Genomic DNA, 20,031 nt, shown 5'->3' with positions numbered 1-20,031 from the left:
CATGTAAAAGCCGAATTTTTCTCAAGCAAACTTTTAAACAAACATACAGCATTAGTTGAAGAGAAATTTCAGTTTTATCTTATTTCTGTGTTGTCTTACTACATTTTTTAGACACACCTCCCATAATGGTGGCTAGTAGGTTTTACACATTTCATTTCTGGAGTCATTCAGAATAAACTGTCAGTGATAATTAGGTTTTTTTTGTTTGTTTGTTTGTTTTGGAAATTAGAATATAATTCTAAAGTTCTTTAAAAATCCCATAAAGCATTTGTTTGCATTTCAGTGTGTAATCTGATCGTCTTGCTTCTTCTCACTTTTTGGTGGATTGTTGGTGGTTATTTTCTACTTTTGTAAAAGATATGATGCCTTTTCCTCTTAGTAATTTTTGTTGGTGTGATTTTGTAAATAGATTATTAAAATTGCTAGGCTTAAAATTTTGTTGAACTGTTAAAGAGTAGTGAACTCCTTAGTTTATTTCCAGTTACCAGGCACAGGAGACACTGATACACTGTTTTAATGTGTCCCTGTGGATTCCCTGCATATTAAGCCCTTTCCCAAGAGTTCTTTCAGCTTGTATCCACTCAGCATTACATGTTTATTTGATCTTCCTTGTGGTTAACAGTGGTATAGAATTAAGATATCTCTTATTGGAATTTAGACATAGTCAAGCCAGTAACTTTGAATCATGCTATTTGAGATTATTAATATTTATAGCTTATAACCATTCCTTTTAATAATGAAAATTAATTTTGTAACTTGTTTCAATTTGGGCCTTTATCTTTTATGCCTTTGAAGAGCTTGAATAATAAGAGGGAGAATTACTAATAATAGTGCTAAAGGCTGGCAATTATAAGCTAAGGGTTGATGAACGATAGTTTAAACTATAGAATGTTTGGAGAAAGAATGTACAGCATGCCAAACCATAATTGAAATAGCACCATTCATGCTCAGATGGTAAAGAATCTGCCTGCAATGCAGGAGACCTGGGTTCAATCCCTGGGTTGGGAGGATCCCTTGGAGAAAGGCAATGGCTGTCTCCTCCAGTATTCTTGCCTGAAGAATTCCATGGAGAGAGGAACCTGGTGGGCCGTAGTCCATGGGGTCCCAGAGAGGCATGACAGAGCGACTAACACAACTGCTACCACTACTGCTATACTTAAACTCAGTCTAAATCATTCCTGTTTAATTTTGAGCTTTAAAAGTAAAGCATGTCAAAGTGAATTCTAAATCGTTCAAGATGTTTCCAATGTTGGCTTTCATGGTATGGAAGAGAGCCACCCAAGCTATTAATACGTGTGTTGGTATGTGTCTCAGGAGGAAAGAAACACTGTGTAGTAGTTTGAGTAGGGAAAGTTTCATATAAAGGATGATTAAGTGTAATAGGGGATTGGAGTAATGAGAGAGAACCTTAAAGGATGCAAAAATAACAAGTGTATAGAGTAGCTGCTTTTCCTGGGGCTAGGTTAGAGTTCCCTTGAAAATTCTTCTTCACCCTGTTGCCAGAGAGTGCATGGCTATGGTATACCTAATAGTAGAGAATACATGGTGTCAGTAATGTCATACAAGTGGAACGTGCTGGAAAGCTGTCTACGGAATGTTGAGGAAAGCCTACGTCTCTAGCACCAGTTCCTTTAGCCAAGAGCTGCTGTGGAGCTCGATGAATCGAGGCTCCGTAAGAAACTCTGCTTGCCACAGACACTTCAGATGTGGTAGAGGAGTTTACGTTGCAGCCTGAACTTACTGCAGAGGCTCCTTTGTTTCTTTTCCTCAATCAAAGTTGGAAACCTCCCAGATCACTTTGAAGGTCCGTTGAGGTGTCTCACACTCAAATGTAATTTATGTTCTCTCCAAAATCTGAAAAAAAAGGCCTTTGTAACCATGCGCCTCTCTTTTTTCATGCTAGTGCTAGGTAGGAGACTGCTCTCCACCTCCCCTCCCCCCCACCTTGGACTGAGATCCACATGATGTGGTTCTCTGAATGGTAGAGAAGTTGTGGTACTGCATCAGTGGAACTTACTAGAAATCTGCTCTCTGGAATGTGCCAGAATTCTGCCTTCTAAGGCACTGAGGGGAAACTCTGCACAGGGCAGTTTCTTAGTGGAGGCACTCTGCTGCAAAGCAGCCTGAGCGGGTACCCAGGGTAGCTGTCAGCCACTGGGCACTGCTGGCTGCTGCATCCTGGGAGGAGTGGGAAGCAAAACCCTTCCCTCTTGCAGTGTCTTTACCGTGTCCTTTACTGAGAAACGTTTATATTGTGCCAGATCCATTTTCACTGTCCTGGCAAACAAGTTGAATTTTGAGCTGAAAGGCAAGCAGTCAGTAACTGGCATGTAAGCAGAATAGCTTAGTTTTCCATTTCAAATTCTTACTGTTCCCAGTTGTGACTTGACCTCAGCAGTTTGCCCAAAGTGCTTAAGTGTTCTGAAAGAGGGTGGCTTGCAGATGCATAGTTTGCATTTAAGGAAGGATGATCTAGCAGTGGTCTCAGTTGTCGAGCCTACCAGTGCGTTTCTATATGCCATTTTATTAGTTGCTTTTAGAAGTCAGAGTTCGTAAATCCCAAGAAGAAGGGTCACCAGATGTTACCTTGCTTTTCCTTTGTGGTCTGTTTTGTTATCATCATTCTTCCTGATTTGATGGATGAACCCAGTACATCGCATCTCATTCACTACCCGCTTTTATACGCACCTTTCAGACAGGGCAGGCAGCCTTATAATGGATTTATTTGTCTCCTAACAATGTCTTAATGTCTGCTTATAGAGTTGAGGAAATCTTTCTAAATTGACATACCTGGAAAATTGGGGTGTTTTGTGGGAAACTCAGTCTCCTTAGGTTTTAATAGTTAACATGTTTGTGGATCATGATGGAAAGTAAAACCTTCAAAATAGTGGGAAAATTTTTACAGGCTTAGAGTCAAATAGACTCTAGGTTCTGGGAGTTGATCTGTCAGTTTCTGGTTATATGATGTTGGGTAAATTGTTCAGTATCTCTAGAACTTGGTTTCTTCATTGCTATATAGGGGAGAATTAGAATTCTGCTGCTCTTCAAGAGGGTTTTTACCAAGATTATATAAAATCTTGCGTCAGAAGAGTACACATGTCTGCTTTCAATAAGTGACACTTGGTATTTTTGTGCATTTCCAACTTGATTCTTTAAAGGATGTGTGTGTGTGTGTGTGCGCGCGCGCGTGCATGTGTGCATGCACGTGTGTCTTAACTCACCTAATTTGGCTACCCTTCTGGTATTAGTGTGAAATTTAGAAGCTCTCTCTAGGAGTTTGAGATGTCTTTCTAGGTCTTTGCTTATCCCTTCCAGGGTAAGAGTACAGGCCAGGCTTGGTCATTTTCTGTTGGAAATAGTGTGGTTTATTCTTATACACAAAACTATTAATGTTCGATCTCAAATCAACTGCAGAAAAGATTAAAGAAGCTTCTTTAACCACATGCCCTGTCAGAAGTGACAGTCTCCTGTTCTTCTGTGAGTCGGGTCTTTTTGTCCCAAGTAGCAGCCTCTGTCTGTGACTCAATGTTTGGTCTGAATCAGTTGATCATGCTTTGAGTGAAAGCAGCTAAGCTGAAGAAAAGGGAATTTCATACCTTTGAAACATAAAAGGAGGGACATGGTAGAAAATTGCTCCCAGTCTCTTCCTTCCATTGTTAGTGACGGCATATTTAACCTGCTTCTTTTTTTCAGGATAGCATTGTATATGTGTGTGTGCAAGTACATACACTTGTGCATTTACCTAGTTTTAAAACTTTATGTGCACTTTCCTTTGTTATGTGACTTCTAAATCTTTCTCGTCCTGTTCCCTCAGATTTCGTTTAATGAAAATCAGAAACTTTTGACTATTAGAGATTATTATGTAATAATATAGAATATATATTAGATAATATATCTAATTAGATACATATATAGATACATAGATATATAGAGATATCTATGTATCTATCGATATATCCATATATAGATAGATATCTATAGGGACTGTAATATATATCTGATTAGATATTCTATCTAATATATCTATAATAATATATTAGAGATTATTATATAATTATTATATATATAATTATTGACTATTAGAGAACTATTATAGTTCAAAAGAAATTGTCCAACTGTGGAAAATTATCAGACACAGTCTTTTTAGGTGTGGATTCTTTTCCGTCACCTTGAAATTGCAGTACTTGAACAGTCTCTAAACTGAGAATGTCCTTACTGTGGGAATAATGTTGGGATTTAACAGTATCTTCTGAGGCAGATTTCAGAGTTAGTAAAGAAATGCATTCTCCTGGGAGTCAGGAGCCCTGTGTTAGACGGTTGTCCCAGCCTTGACAGTACTATTTCAGAGTTCAACTATTGGAAGTTCCTGTTAATGCTTAGTTTTCCTCTTTGTAAATAGGAGGCTTATATTAAATGAGATCTGAATTCCCTTTACAGTCTCCATGCTTTCGGGAAACTGCTTCAGAGTACCCAGTTGTTAATGTGAAAAAATTTGAGTTCTATATTTTAGAATTAAAATTAGGCAGATTTGCGTTCTGTTTCACTTTGTGTCTTTTAAAAAAGATCAGAAGTTTGATAGTTGAATATCTTAAAATTAGTTCAGCAAAACAAAAATGTTTCATACTTGTTGATTGATTGTTGGTATACATTTGTTTTGACTTGGTTAATTTTCACATAATGGAGCTAAATTACAAAGTCAGGAGCCCAAACTGGCACTGATTATCAGGTTCAATGAATAGTCCTTTTCTTGGTGTCACTAAGTTCTTAAGCTATGCTCACAGTAATCACTGAGAAGACATGCTCAGAATAATGAAGAGAAGTGGAGTGGTACATGTTTCCCACCTCTTGTTCCTAGAAATTTCATTTGGTTCCTCTCTTTTTTGAGAGACCAACTTGATCATGCTATATGGTGGACTGAGATGGTGATGGTATGTGATCCACTGATTAGATTCTTTATTGTCTCTGGAAATACTGAGCAAAGAAAGGACTTCTTCACTGAGGAGTAGTGATTGATCATGATACTTAATTTAACTTTACTATTTTTATTCATACTATTTTTATTGTAACAGAACAATGTAATTAAATGACTTATGGTTACTATAATCATTTTCCTTTATCCAACTTCTAGACTTCCTTTTTCTTTCAGGAATCTAAGGAAAAATACTCAGCATTACCTCATAGTTGTTTACTGACGAGTTGTATCAGACTTGGCAAATTGCTTTTTCTTTCTTTTTAAGCTAAACAGTAATTTTATTTACTGCAAACAAGTTTTTATGTTTTTTCGGATTTTTTAAAAAAATGTCTTTCATGAATATGACAAATTCTGAGTTTGATGACTCTGACAATCAGCCTTGCTTAAAGTAAGGATAAGTAGAGGAAGCCTTGAAAATCTTTTTCACATTTCATTGTTGAAATAGATGAATGTTGACTTTCTTTAAAAAAAAAAAAAAAGTGAAACAAAATTTCTTGTTTTTTATACTTGCCTTCTCCCCCATGGAGCATACTACAGCTATCTAAAGCAGCCTTTGACATCAGTGGCGTTTGGAAGCTGCATTTGTGGCACAGGCTCTAGAAACTGCAGTGTAGACTGCATTTAGTTGACTCTGTTGCCAAAATCCTCTGTTTCTTTTGTTTGTTTTTTAGTTGATAATGTATGTACTTACTTAAAAATTTATACTTTACTGAAAATTCACCAGCACATACTGTCATTAAATAGTTTAAAATTAATATGCCTATATAAGTGTCATTAGTATAAAAGTAAGTTATAAAGTCTTATAAAATATCTAATCATTTATACATGTGGTTTCATCTCAAATACGCTACATAATTGTGGTAAGCTCTTTCCTCTAATTGTTGAGATTTATCTTAATGTGGTCATATTTGATAAAAAATTTTAACTCTTTTGTCTTTTTTCTTCATTAATAAAAGCAGTTGGAACCATATTTATAAAGTAGGACTTTACCAGCTGTTTTCTAAATTTCATCCTTTATGCAATCTTAATAGCTTCCCATGCCTATGGGTTTGTTTGATTATGCTTTTCTTTATGTTCCATGTAACTAGAGAAAAGACTAAAATCTGTATTTTGAAATATCTAAGTATAAAGAGTAAAAGTTTTAAAAGTGAGTTCTACATTAATTCAGCACTGCTTTAGAAAATTGATGAATTTTGTAAGAACCAATGAGGATGAACTGAGTGATTTTACAAGCATTCCTTTCATCGTCTTTGTTGTAGGCTCAGTTTTTTGTTGATGATGTTTATTTTCATCTCAATTTTGTGAAGGGAAAAAGGTTTAGGATTTTATCTCTTTCACGTTTAAGGAGTCACTTTCTCTGGACACATTCTGGGAGGCACTTCTTGATTTCTCTCGCTGCCACTAAACTAATTCAGGAGTTTTCTTTGTAGATTTACCTTGTTACTTCACTTACTTCCCTTAGTTTAAGAAGAGAAACTCACTTGTGTGCCACCGATCTGATTTTTTACATAGCTGTGACATTTTAAAGTTTTTTATGGTTTTGAAAATTGCAACTTCAGTTCACCTATAGAAATTAGCATGTGCCAGTAAATCGGGGGATAGCAAATAGAATAGTTTTAAAGAGAATCAGGAAATGGAGTATTCTGACTATTCAGTTCAGAGTGCTTGTGATTTTTCCTGCAAAAATTTATTTTCCATTTGTCTTGGTTAATTAGCTCATGCTCTTGAAACAAAATACCATCGACTTGGTGGCTTGAACAACAGACATTTCTCACGTTTTTGGATGCTAGGAAGTCCAAGGTCAAGGTACTGGCTGACTTTTGGGTCCTGATGGGAACCTCCTACTTGGATTGCAGAAGGCCACCTTGCCTCCTCACATGGCGGCGAGAGGAGAAGAGCAAGCTCTCTGGTATCTCTTACAAAGACACTGCTCCCATCATGAGGGGCCCCATGACTTCATCTAAATCTGATTGTCTCCTGCAGGCCACTTCTCCAAATACCATCACACTCCTAGGGGATTAGGGCTTCAGTGTATGAATTTTTTTGCAGGTAAGGGAGGGAGGCACCTTCACTCATAGCACCATTTATGTAATTGAGAGAGCTGTGGGAGAAGCAGGCTGATAGGACTATTGGGAGAAAGGTCAGCAGAGGGGTAGTTACCATAGACATGTAGAATATTGTTCCAAGTTTAATCTGTCACGTAAGCATATGTTCTTAACCAGATTAATTGGGGAGGGTTAATTTGCATGAAAGTGGGAGAAGATTTCTCAGGTAAAGAATCCGCCTGCCAAGCAGGAGATACAGGTTTGATCCCTAGGTTGGGAAGATCCCCTGGAATAAGGAATGGCAACCCACGTCAGTATTCTTGCCTGGAAAATCCAGTGGCCAGAGGAGCTTGACAGGGTACAGTCCATGTGATCGCAGAGAGTCAGACGTGCCTGAACAACTATAACAGACTTTATTTATTTTTCAGTTCAGTTCAGTTCAGTTGCTCAGTTGTGTCCAACTCTTTGCGACCCCATGAACCGCAGCACGCTAGGCCTCCCTGTCCATCACTAACTCCTGGAGTCCACCCAAACCCACGTCCGTCGAGTCGGTGATGCCATCCAACCATCTCATCCTCTGTGGTCCCCTTCTCCTCCTGCCCTCAATCTTTCCCAGCATCAGGGTCTTTTCCAGTGAGTCAGCTATTTGCATCAGGTGGCGGAAAGTATTGGAGTTTCAGCTTCAACATCAGTCCTTCCAGTGAACACCCACGACTGGTCTGCTTTAGAATAGACTGGTTGGATCTCCTTGCAGTCCAAGGGACTCTCAAGAGTCTTGTCCAACACCACAGTTCAAAAGCATCAATTCTTTGGCGCTCAGCTTTCTTTATAGTCCAACTTTCACATCCATACATGACCACTGGAGAAACTATAGCCTTTTCTAGATGGACGTTTGTTGGCAAAGTAATGTCTCCGCTTTTTAATATGCTATCTAGGTTGGTCATAACTTTCCTTCCAAGGAGTAAGTGTCTTTTAATTTCATGGCTGTAATCACCACCTGCAGTGATTTTGGAGCCCAGAAAAATAAAGTCTGACAATGTTTCCACTGTTTCCCCATCTATTTGCCATGAAGTGATGGGACTGGATACCATGATCTTAGTTTTCTGAATGTTGAGCTTTAAGCCAACTTTTTCACTCTCCTCTTTCACTTTCATCAAGAGGCTTTTTATTTCCTCTTCGCTTTCTGCCGTAAGGGTGGGGTCATCTGCATATCTGAGGTTATTGATATTTCTCCCAGCAATCTTGATTCCAGGTTGTGCTTCCTCCAGCGCAGTGTTTCTCATGATTACTCTGCAATCAGATGAGAACGTTTACTTGAAATATAAGAAAGGTAGGCTCTTGGCAGTCCCCTGCTGGTCCAGCAGTTTCACTTTCACTGCGTAGGGCTCAGGTTCAGTCCCCGGTCAGGGACCTGCTGCTGCTGCTGCTAAGTCGCTTCAGTCGTGTCCAACTCTGTGCAACCCCATAGACGGCAGCCCGCCAGGCTCCCCCGTCCCTGGGATTCTCCAGGCAAGAACGCTGGAGTGGGTTGCCATTTCCTTCTCCAAACCATGAAAGTGAAAAGTGAAAGTGAAGTCATGTCTGACTCCTAGCGACCCCATGGACTGCAGCCCACCAGGCTCCCCCATCCATGGGATTTTCCAGGCAAGAGTACTGGAGTGGGGTGCCATTGCCTTCTCCGGTCAGGGACCTGAGAGTCCAGCAAACCTCACAGCATGACCAAAAGAAAAAAGCTAGAATCTTTATAGAACTGAGAATCTTGGATATCAGTGACTCAATCAGTGAGTCACTGGATATCAGTCACTGGATATCAGTGACTCAGTGAAAAGCAAGCAGCACACATATCATGTGACTTCATGGTAATTATCAATTTTTCAAAGAAGAGTTAAGGAGAGTTTAAGGTATATTTAAAACAAGTAGTGTCAGTTAACTATAAACAATGCAGATTATACATTAATTGTTACTAGGATAAAATGTTGTAATTTATAATACCAAACCAGCAACCTTTTTTCCTTAATGCATATATTTATTTACTGTTCTGTTTTCCCCCAAATTTCCAGTGATGCTTATAATTAACAGGAAGAGCTAGATCTGATTTTACATTTTTCATTGGTTAATGAATTCTCATTTTTTTCCTCTCTAAGGAATGATAAACTCTCAAGCCATCTGCATTCTTCTGCTCTTGTATGGTCTTTTTACTGTCTGCCAAATACTTCGTTCCATAGATACTTAAGTAGGTGATATGTAGAAAAAGTTATGTTGCCAGTATTTTGTTGTATTTCATTGCAAAATAAATCTGTTTTTCAGTTCCCTGTCAGTGATAACTTCATTTTCAGGTACTGCATTGTATTATTCAAGCCTCTGTTTACTACTTTAGATTTTGTTAGTCTTCATCACCATTAAAATTGCTCATCTTTCACAGTTCAGTTCCAGAATTTTGACCTGCCTATTTAGTATGGTTGAGAACACGATTGTCTAGTTAGCTTAGCAGTTAAAGCAGTTAGCAGCAGTTAAAGTATTGTCAGAAAAAAAGAAATCATTCTATCCAGTTCAAATACAGGGGGACTTAATACATGAATTTGTTAAACTAGCTGATTGATTCTCAGAGGGACACTGAAGTAGTCCAGAGATTAGTAACTGTAAGAAGCACCTAACATTCTTAAGAGCCGAGGGAATGAAAGAGGAGAGATAGTGGTGGTGTGAGAACCTAGGAGCTTAGAGGAGAAGTTCTTTAGGAAACTGTTGCTCAGACTTGTGAGAAGGACGTTTCACTGCACGTTGGTCAGTAGCAGTTCGATTGGTGAGAGGTGAGGCCAGTGCTGTGATGGTGAGGTATGCGTGCATGGTTGCTGCTGGATCTCTAAGTGGCTTTCAGAGACTCGAGATCTGAATGGAGCTGCTGTCTGGAGCCGTCCTGACAGGAGGTCAAAGCACCCTCCTACTTACAGCCTAGATTAGAGCTGAAAGACAGCAGGTAAGTAAAGGTATTTACAAATAAATGGTAAAAGGATATATGTGTGTGTGCTCAGTTGTATCTGACTCTTTGTTACCCGATGGGCTACAGTCCACTGGGCCTCCCCTGCCCATGGGATTTCCTAGGCAAGAATACTGGAGTGGTTTGCCATTTCCTCCTGCGGGGAAAGTCTTCCCAACCCAGGGATTGAACTCTCATCTCCTGTGTCTCAATTGGCAGGTGGATTCTTCACCACTGTGCCACCTGGAGAGCCCAAAAGGACGTCTAGTTACCTTAGTAATAACGAATAACATGGGGCCGTAAATCCACAAATTTAACAAAAAGGAGGAAAGGAGATATTACAAAGGAAGTACGGGGCTTCCCTGGTCACTCGGTTGTAAAGAATCCGCCTGCTGATGCAAGAAACATGGGTTCGATCCCTGATCTGGGAAGATCCCACATGCTGCGGAGCAGCTAAGCCCTTACACCACAATTCCTTAGCCTGTGCTCTAGAGCCCAGGAGCCACAACTGCTGAAACCTGGGCGCCCTAGAGCCTGTGTTTGCAACGAGAGAAGCCACTGCAGTGAGAAGCCCGCTGACTACATACAACTGGAGTAGCCCCCATTCACCATAGCTGGAGAGAAGCCTGTGCAGCCCCCAAAATCCAGTCCAGCCAAAAAATAAATAAAAGAATAAAAAGAAACAAAGTAAATGTTATAAAATATCATCTTTGACTAATAATAATGACATTAAATTCCTTTATTAAATATTCACTCAATTTGTCAAAAACTGGAATCTAGGAATATGCATTTGAACATGACACAAAAAGATTAAAAACAAAAGCAGGAAAGCATTTAAAGGAAAATGCTGGTAGGTATAAGCAACCTTTAGAAATCAACATACAGTTTAAAGCGAAAAGCTGTATGGGTGAGAAATAATTCCAACAATAAGTAGTTTCTAGAGGATGTAATATTATAAACTCTTAGATAATTAATTGGTTTAGAATATATATAAAACAAATTTTAAAAAATGGAAGTGGTCAAATTCGGCAGTGTGGGAGATTGAAATCTCAGAGAAATGGACAGGTTAGTTAGTAATCGTATAGGTTAAGGGTTGGCAGACTATGACCCAAGGGCCAAATCTGTCATGGTTTTGGTAAGTAAAGTTTTACAAAAATACATCCATACTAATTTTATTTGTGAATTCTGCTTTTGTGCTGCAGTTGCAGAGTTGAATAGTTGCCAGAGATTGTATGCCTTTTCTATCCGGACCTCAACAGGGATAAATTTGCCAGCCCATGATAGATTAGCGAACTGGAAAGACCAGATAATAAATATTTTGGAGTCAGATTATGTTTTGCTGCTGCTGCTGGTTTTTCTTCTTTTTCGGTCCTTTAAATAGGTGAAAAAACCTTTTCATAGGTGGCCCTACAAAAACAAATGCTAAGGGTCATTTTTTGCCAATCCCTGATACAGATATATGACACAGATAGTAAACTTGTTTTTATATAAATGTCTATTAGCTCAAGAATGTGTGTGTATATAAATATATATTTTGATTATATGTGTGAAAAATAAATTTTGTATACAAAAAACCAGGGTAAAAATAATTGAGGATATCAGTGGTTTCAGTATCATAATTATCAAGCCTTAAAAATATAGAGAGGATGTTTTACCGATTCAAGTTAGCTAAACTATTAAAAAGGCTATGGATAATTTGATTGAAGTAATAAATTTATAAATATTTAATTTACATTTTTTCTCATTCTATTAAGACTGCCATTTTTCTGCATCTTAAGGAGAATTTATAAAATCTAATGATATGCTAGGTTACAGAGAGAAATGTTAAATTCCAATCATATTTATATTATTTTCTAAATATACTTCTGTAGAATTTAGAGCTTAATAACAAAAGAAAAACAAAATGTAAATTATGTTTAATTTGAAACTTTACAGAGCATAATTGCTGTTTTTAAAAAACCTTATCAGAATTATAACTTATTTTAGTTAGAATATAATTCAATTAGACGAGGGGTTGGCTAGAATTATTTATTTAAAACAATTTTGTATCTTTCATAATCTTAAGCATAATGTAGGAGAAAAAAATAAAATTTAGTTATTTGGAAATTTAAAAAACTTTTGACTTGATAAAATCAAAATATAAACATTATCTTTAGAAATGAATGAAAAATAGCACTTTGTGTTAGAATTTGTGTGATGTACGTAAAGTGTTACTTAAACGTGTAGCCTTAAGGGCATATATTAGAAGATAAGAAAAGTTGATAAGTTCAGTGATTTGAATGGAAAAGTATATTGATGAAAAATTAGTCAGTCTAAGAAAGATATAAAAAAATTTATTTGCGCTAAATTTCAGGACTATAACCCAGGAATAGCATCCGAGAAGGCTCTGAGAATGGTTCCACCCATGGAGTCAAGTGAAAGTCAAATTGAAAGTGGAAGTGTTAGTCACTCAATCGTGTCCGACTCTTTGTGACCCCGTGGACTATAGCCTACCAGGTTCCTCTGTCCATGGAAGAATACTGGAGTAGGTTGCCATTTCCTTCTCCAGGGGATCTTCCCCACCCAGGGAGCGAACCTGGGTCTCCCACATTGCAGGCAGACTCTTTACCAACTGAACCACCAGGCCACCAGGAAGTCAAGGCACAGTTATATATGTTTTCTGAGACAGGGCTGTACATCAAATGACCTTTCACTGACAGTTTAAATAATTCATATCATCATTGACCCCTTACAAAATCATCAGGGAACGCTGTCTCTTAAGGAGTTGTCTTGTTGATGTTAAGAGAATGTTGCTGTTTATGGCTGAGCTGGTATTCCTGCTGATGGGGGAGGTTTGGTGATGTATAATGCAGGTATACAATGCACAGAGAGGGGGAGAGGAGGCCATAGGGCAGAGAAGATATTTTTGTTTAAGTTTCTCCTATCTTGCCATTAAAAAAAATGAGTTTATTTCACAGCTGTTATGCTGTAATTTAAGGATTGTAGGTTCTATTTTCATACGTAGCTTACGTCTTCTATTGTTGATTGTGAGCAGTAGCTATACATTGCCACACTGCTTTGTCTTCATACCAGGAGTCAAGAGTTTTGTATGTAGTAGTTGACTGTCCTTTAAATGGCCAACTCATGTCTGCTGTCATTCAGAATACGCTCTTTTTGATGATAGCAAACTTGATTATTGTGTCAGAAAGAAAATTCATGAGTATGTGTGTGTAAAACATTTACATGCTGTTAGTGATTAGTGATGCTGAGCACCTTTTCATTTACTTACCATTGGTTTATATTCTCTGGAGAAAACGTCCGAATCCTTTGCCCATTTTTTAGTTGGATTTTTGTGTAGGGAAGTCACGCTGGATCTCAGTTCCTTATCAGATATGTGATTTGCACTATTTTCTCTCATCAGTTGCCTTTTCACTCTGTTGTTAGTGTCCTTTGCACAAAAGTTTCTAAATTTGAGGAAATCTGATTTACTTGTTTATTTCTCTTGTTGTCTGTGTCTTTGATGACGTATCCAAAAAACCATCACCAAGTCAGCAGTTACTTCTTTACACTAAATGCAGTGTAGGCTAACTATTGCTTTTCTTTTTAACTTTAAAAATTTTACACATATGGAGGTTTTCTCCTTTTAGAAAACAGTAGCAAGTCTAGAGAAAAATGTATTGAGTTATCACAAGGACAGGCATATTGGAAAGAACGATGGAAATGGTTATTAGTATGTGACCAACAGCTGCCAATAAAAACCCTGTAGGAGTGAGAAAAATCACTGAAAGTCCAGCTGCCCTGTTAAAAAAGACGCTGAAAAATTCCAAGGACTGTTAAGGGTTCAAAGAGTGTATCAGGGTTCACTTTAGGAGTTAGAGAAGTTGAATACAGAAGTGATGACTCAGAAGCCAGCTGGCTTATTTACATAACCATTTGGCAACATTTAAGAAGGGAGGGAAGTAGCAAAGGGACTGGAGGCTGGCCAACAGGCAAAGAAAATAAGTATCAAGGACCTAGAAGACATTATTCTACCATCTCCTCTTTGATTTTGAGCGATTGCTTCTTCAATTCAGCAGCAATGAAATTAAAAAGTATGAAACCAAAGGAGGAAAAACACTGTTCAAGTGTATATTAGAAAAGGGTATTACAAAACTTTGTACAGCTTATAAAGATGAAAGTTATCAAAAAGCTGGATGCATACAAAAGGCATCCTTCGTCAAACCTTTGTGTTTGGCTTAGTTTGAATTGCTCCAAAAGACCTTAAAGAATATAGGTTTCTTGAAAAATGGCCATCCTGAGAGGGTCTTTGAAAAGAGACAATCTCGTACTAGAAGCTATTCCTGTAACACATTCTAAAAGTAGATGTAATGCGGTGGGAATCAGATGGACAGATTCTCCTAAAAAATAGCAACTCTTGTAGATAAGGGACAGTGAGTGTAGGAGGACCTTGACTGCTGGAAAGATTTAGAAATAATTTTAACTAAAAGCTGTTCCTTCCTCATGTAACTTGAATTATAACTGTGTAAACTAGTATTTGTTGTGTATTCCTCTTATCAGATTATGTATTTAAGGATAGATTAATGATAGATTGTCTTAATGTCATTAATGTCTTAATGATAGATTACCTTACAGGTTAGAGCATTTCTCAGTTACTCCACTATGTTTATTTTACCATTTCAGTAAGCCTATGGTTAGATACGATTATCTCCATTTTGTAGATTGGGGATGTTGACTGTGAAAAGTGAAATGATTTGCCTCCTAGCATTGTGCAGGAAGAGGGACCTCTTCCAGGGTCCAAAAGTGGGCTCTTGTTTAGCGCTCGGAAACGAATTGTCTGAGGAGACACACGTGCCGAAAGCAAAAGGCTTTATTGGAAAAGGGCACCAGCGCAGAAAGCAGCAGGGTAAGGGAGCCCTGGAGAGCTGCTCTGCCATGTGGCTCACCCCATTTATGGTAATGGGGTTAGTTTCTGGGTTGTCTCTGGCCAATCATCTTGATTGGCCCATAGTCTGAATTAGGGTCCTTCCTGGTGATGTGTGTATCTCCCACCCAAGATGGATTACAGTGAGAAGGACTCTGGAAAGTTGGCCATCTCCTCCCTCTTTTAAACCTTTTGTGAATTCTCCCAGTGAATTTTCAGAGGCAGCACCATATTCCTTGTCAGGACCGCCTGTTGTAAGACAGCTCAGGCAAGTGGGCCTGGCCAAGGGGTGGTTTCTGTGCAACAGTTCCCTAACAGCTCTGTTTGTAAAGAATTGAGCCCACATCTCTTGACATTATTCCTAGTTCAGTTCATTCGCTCAGTTGTGTCCGATTCTGTGACCCCATGGACTGCAGCTCGCCAGGCCTCCCTGCCATCACCAACTCCTGGAGTTTACTCAAACTCATGTCCATTGAGTTGGTGATGCCATCCAACCATCTCATCCTCTGTCGTCCCCTTCTCCTCCTGCCTTCAATCTTCCCCGGCATCAGGGTCTTTTCAAATGAGTCAGCTCTTCGCATCAGGTGGCCAAAGTTGGAGTTTGAGCTTCAGCATCAGTCCTTCCAATGAATATTCAGGGCTGATTTCCTTTAGGCTGGACTGGTTGGATCTCTTTGCAGTCCAAGGGACTCTCAAGACTCTTCTCCAGCTCCACAGTTCAAAAGCATCAATTCTTTGGTGCTCAGCTTTGCTTATAGTCCAACTCTCACATCCATTATTCCTAACTTTCTCATAATTCATCATAGTATTCAGGTTCGTTTTATGCGTACTAGGCTTTGGTCGCAAAGAGTTGGACATGACTGAGCGACTGAACTGATCTGAACTGAGGCTTTCATGAATAATTTTGAGACTACAACCACCACTTATAACATTGTTTTTATGATACAGTATGATATGATTTTAAAAAATCAACATGAAACAACTTTTGTTGTTGTTGTTAACTTTGGAAGCAGAGAACCATCAGTGCACAAGTTATGAAGTACTTTTAGTATCTAGGAATTCAGTGAACCAGGTGTTGAATTCTCCATAGGCAGATCAGTACATTAACCCAATAGCCTTGGGGAAACTGGGACTGGGATTGGGCAGAGAACTGGTTTTTATTATGCCATGTAGGGAAGAGCTAAGGTTTGAATAGTATAGCTGTTGTTGTGGGAACACAGTGTGTGAGATCAAGGTGTATTGTGAAAGCCATCCTGTTATATGAGTCCGTCATTGTTTTATGAGATGCAAAAAATCATAGAATTTAAATGTTGAAGTAAGTGTAAAGAATATAGAAGTGGTGGTGAACTTAGTACTTTTCTGCTGCATATGTCACTGCTTAGAAATAAAAAAGAGATAGTGGTTCTCAATCCTTGCTGCCTCTAGAATCTTCTCATTCCTGGGACCCATTCCCCAGAGATTCTCTTAATTGCTTGGGATGAGGCCCAAGTGATTCTAATGTTGAGAACAGAGTTGTGGAACAGGGACTACCCGGAGCCTAAATGAGACTTGTAGGTCTTCTTTGCTGGAAGTGCTTTTCAGTGAAAGTAGCAGAAAGCATCCTCATATTTTAGACGACATACAAACATAATGAATTTCTCAACTTAAGGACAGTGGCTTTGGTGATGGAGAAGTTATTTCTATCTAGTATCTACAGGGGACTGTTAACTTTTTATAGATAGTATATTCTGCATTACAGTCTGTACTGAAATAGTTTTTACCACATTGATAATATATACCATTTAATTTTGATGATAAAATCAAATTCTGTCTGAGAGGTATAATTCAGTAGTCCCCGACCTTTTTGGTACCATGGACCAGTCTCATGGAAGACAGTGTTTTCACGAACTAGTGTTGGGGTGGGGGAAGTCTTCTCAGTGCTTCAAGCAAGTCACACTTACCGTGCATATTGCACCCTGTGTTTCTATTAATATTACATCAGCTGCAGCTCAGATTATCTGACATTATAGATCTTGGAGGTTGGGGGCCCCTGGAATAATTGACCCTTCTGATACAAGCAGAGGAAGAGCAGGTTGTTTTGGCTTCAACATATCAAATATTTGTGGATTTAAAGCTGCAGTACAGTGTTTTTCAAATTTTTTAAAACAGTAAGACTTTTATTTCCCCATATACAATGGCTGAATGTAAGGAATGGAATGCCTCTTTGGGGATGGAAATGGCTCTAAACGAAATTTTCTAAAAGTGTAACTTAGTGGCTGTTTGCGGTGCTTTATTTGGATAAACAGAGGAGCCTTTTTCTCACTAGTACTGTTGACTGTTTCGTGTAATTCAGTAGAGGTTTATTTTACAGGTACAAGCTTAACTATAAAAGAACCAAGTAACATGCTTTGAGAGCTTGTTCTGAGGAAGGCTTATATTGAGGAAGGGTCTGTGAGTCTTTTCTCAGTAGTACTGTTACCATGAGTTAAGATTGAATTCTGAAGCCAGAAAGTCTTTTATAGATATTGTGGCAGGGATTTAGATTTTTAAAAAACCAGTTCAGTACCATATTGATACAGGATTTATTACCTTTTCTGAGCAGGCAATCTCATTTTCTGGTCTGTATATTATTAGAATATAATCCACAAATAAGCTTTTATATAGAGTCGTGGTGGTTAGGTACAAAGAAATACTGTATCTCTGGTATTTAAAGTAATGTAATATGAGATGTTAAGGTTCATTTTTGTATTAAATGTTTCATTTTACAGTATTTTAAATCAGTTTACTTGTCAAAATTGTTTCATTTTAAAATTATGTTTATTGTAAATATTTCTAGAGTTGGACTGAAGAAAGAGTGGCCTGACAAATACAGCTGCATTGAAATGGGTGATGAGTGACATTAAAGTGCACCCCAGAGTGTGTGGCGTAACACTCATTAAATATCTATTTTTGAGGTAACAAAGAATAAGAGTAATTGGATGGTCCTAATGCAGAATAAAACACATATTATGACTTAATGAATGGTTGAGTTGCCTAAAACATTCATTTAAAAAAGTCCAAAAGCCACAATTAAGTAAAAGCAGTATTTTTGTTAGATAACATTTAAAATACAGGCTTTTTAATTTTCTAGCAGCCACATTTCTGTTGCTGAAAAGAGCTTCCATTCAGAAATGAATAATCTATCTCTTGGAGTATGTGTTGAAGAGGCCTTGAGCACAGCCCAACAATTGAACTGTGATAAAGCACCGAAAAGATTTCCTAGGGATCTGACTTAAAACAGAGATTGATCACATAGTGTTCCCTTTTTTTTTTTTTTTTTTTGAGGTAAAGAATTTCTCTCCCACATCGAAAATATAAACTTTGAAAAAGAATTATTAGTTTGCTACATAGGCATGCTAAGTCTCTTCAGTCGTGTCTGACTATTTGTGACCCCATGGACTGTAGCCCGTCAGGCTCCTCTGTCCCCCAGGCAAGAACACTGAAGTGGGTTTTGCCTCAGTGTAAAGATTGCCTTTTAGAGAGTGAAGTTTTTTTTTTTTTTTTTTTTAAAGAGAGACCTGACTGAGACCTGACTGTGAATCCCAGTTCTACCAGATATTAATCATGTGATCTTGGATATGTTAAAGCTCCCTCCAAGTGGGATTTTGGCATCTGTTGTGTGGATATATAACAATACCTATCTCACAGAATGGTGTGAGGATTAAGTCAAATAACAGATTCAAAGGCCCTGGCAAATAAATGCTGGATGCTTAATACATGTCCGTTTTCTGTATTATAATAGCTTTGGAATATTTAACATTTTTTGAAAGCTGGGAATTAGGGCCTTCCCTGGTGGTCCAGCGGCTAAGACTCCATGCTCCCAATGCAGGGGGCCTGGGTTCAATCCCTGGTCAGGGAACTAGATCGCACATACCACAACCAAGATCCAGCCTAGTCAAATAAATATAAAGAAAAAAGTTGGGAATTAATTTTAGAGAACGCCTTCTAGTCCTGGTGGCATTGATTTGCTTTTGCGTCTGGCTGTGCTGGGCCTCGAGACCGTGCACGCAGTAGTCGTGGTACACGGGCTTAGTGGCTCCACAGCGTGTGAAACCTGCCATCACACGACAGGTTTCGAACCTGTGTCTCCTGCATTGGCAGGCAGAGTCTTACCTGCTGCGCCACCAGGGACGTCCCTAAAATCTTTAATACCAATTTATAACTGTCATCATTACTGAAAACCAGGCCTTGTTACATAGGTATTTTAATATTATTGCTTAATATTGTTAAATTTTGATTAGTTTGACTTTCACTGTATTTATTACCCTCAGGAAAATTGTTCAAACAGAAAACAAAAACACCTCACACCTCAGTTCAGTTCAGTCCAGTTGCTCAGTTGTATCCGACTCTCTGCAACTCCATGAACCACAGCATGCCAGGCCTCCCTGTCCATCACCAACTCCCAGAGTCCACCCAAACCCATGTCCATCAAGTCGATGATACCATCCAACCATCTCATCCTCTATCGTCCCCTTCTCCTCCTGCCCTCAGTCTTTCCCAGCATCAGGATCTTTTCAAATGAGTCAGCTCTTTGCATCAGATGGCCAAAGTATTGGAGTTTCAGCTTCAACATCAGTCCCTCCAGTGAACACCCAGGATTGATCTCCTTTAGGATGGACTGGTTAGATCTCCTTGCAGTTCAAGGGACTCTGAAGAGTCTTCTCCAACACCACAGTTCAAAAGTATCAATTCTTCGGCACTCAGCTGTCCAACTCTCACATCCATACATGACCACTGGAAAAACCATAGCCTTGACTAGACAGACCTTTATTGGCAAAGTAATGTCTCTGCTTTTTAATATGCTAAGTTGGTCATAACTTTCCTTCCAAGAAGTAAGCGTCTTTTAATTTCATTGCTACAGTCACCACCTGCAGTGATTTTGGAGCCCAAAAAAATAAAGTCAGCCACGGTTTCCCCATCTATTTCCCATGAAGTGATGGGACCAGATGCCATGGTCTTCGTTTTCTGAATGTTGAGCTTTAAGCCAACTTTTTCACTCTCCTCTTTCACTTTCATCAAGAGGCTCTTTAGTTCTTCCTCACTTTCTGCCATAAGGGTGATGTCATCTGCATATCTGAGCAAGCTGGTAGGTAGAGTTGTTTAGAAATCCCAGCGTAGTCAC

At 38.7% G+C, this 20,031-nt stretch overlaps 1 protein-coding gene across 48 annotated transcripts in view; it reads left to right on the top strand.

Annotated features, from left to right (window-relative positions):
• EIF4G3 (eukaryotic translation initiation factor 4 gamma 3) overlaps positions 1-20,031 on the top strand; it is a 354,136-nt gene that overhangs the window by 110,463 nt on the left and 223,642 nt on the right. The gene's annotated exons all lie outside the window — the stretch shown is intronic.

The sequence above is a fragment of the Bos grunniens genome, chromosome 2 (assembly GCF_055505025.1).
Source record: "Bos grunniens cultivar Pamir isolate PY7600 chromosome 2, Bosgru_T2T1.0, whole genome shotgun sequence".
Lineage (NCBI taxonomy): Eukaryota > Metazoa > Chordata > Mammalia > Artiodactyla > Bovidae > Bos > Bos grunniens.
The sequence above is the reverse complement of the archived record's forward strand: the minus strand, read 5'-3'. Positions and strand labels throughout refer to the sequence as shown.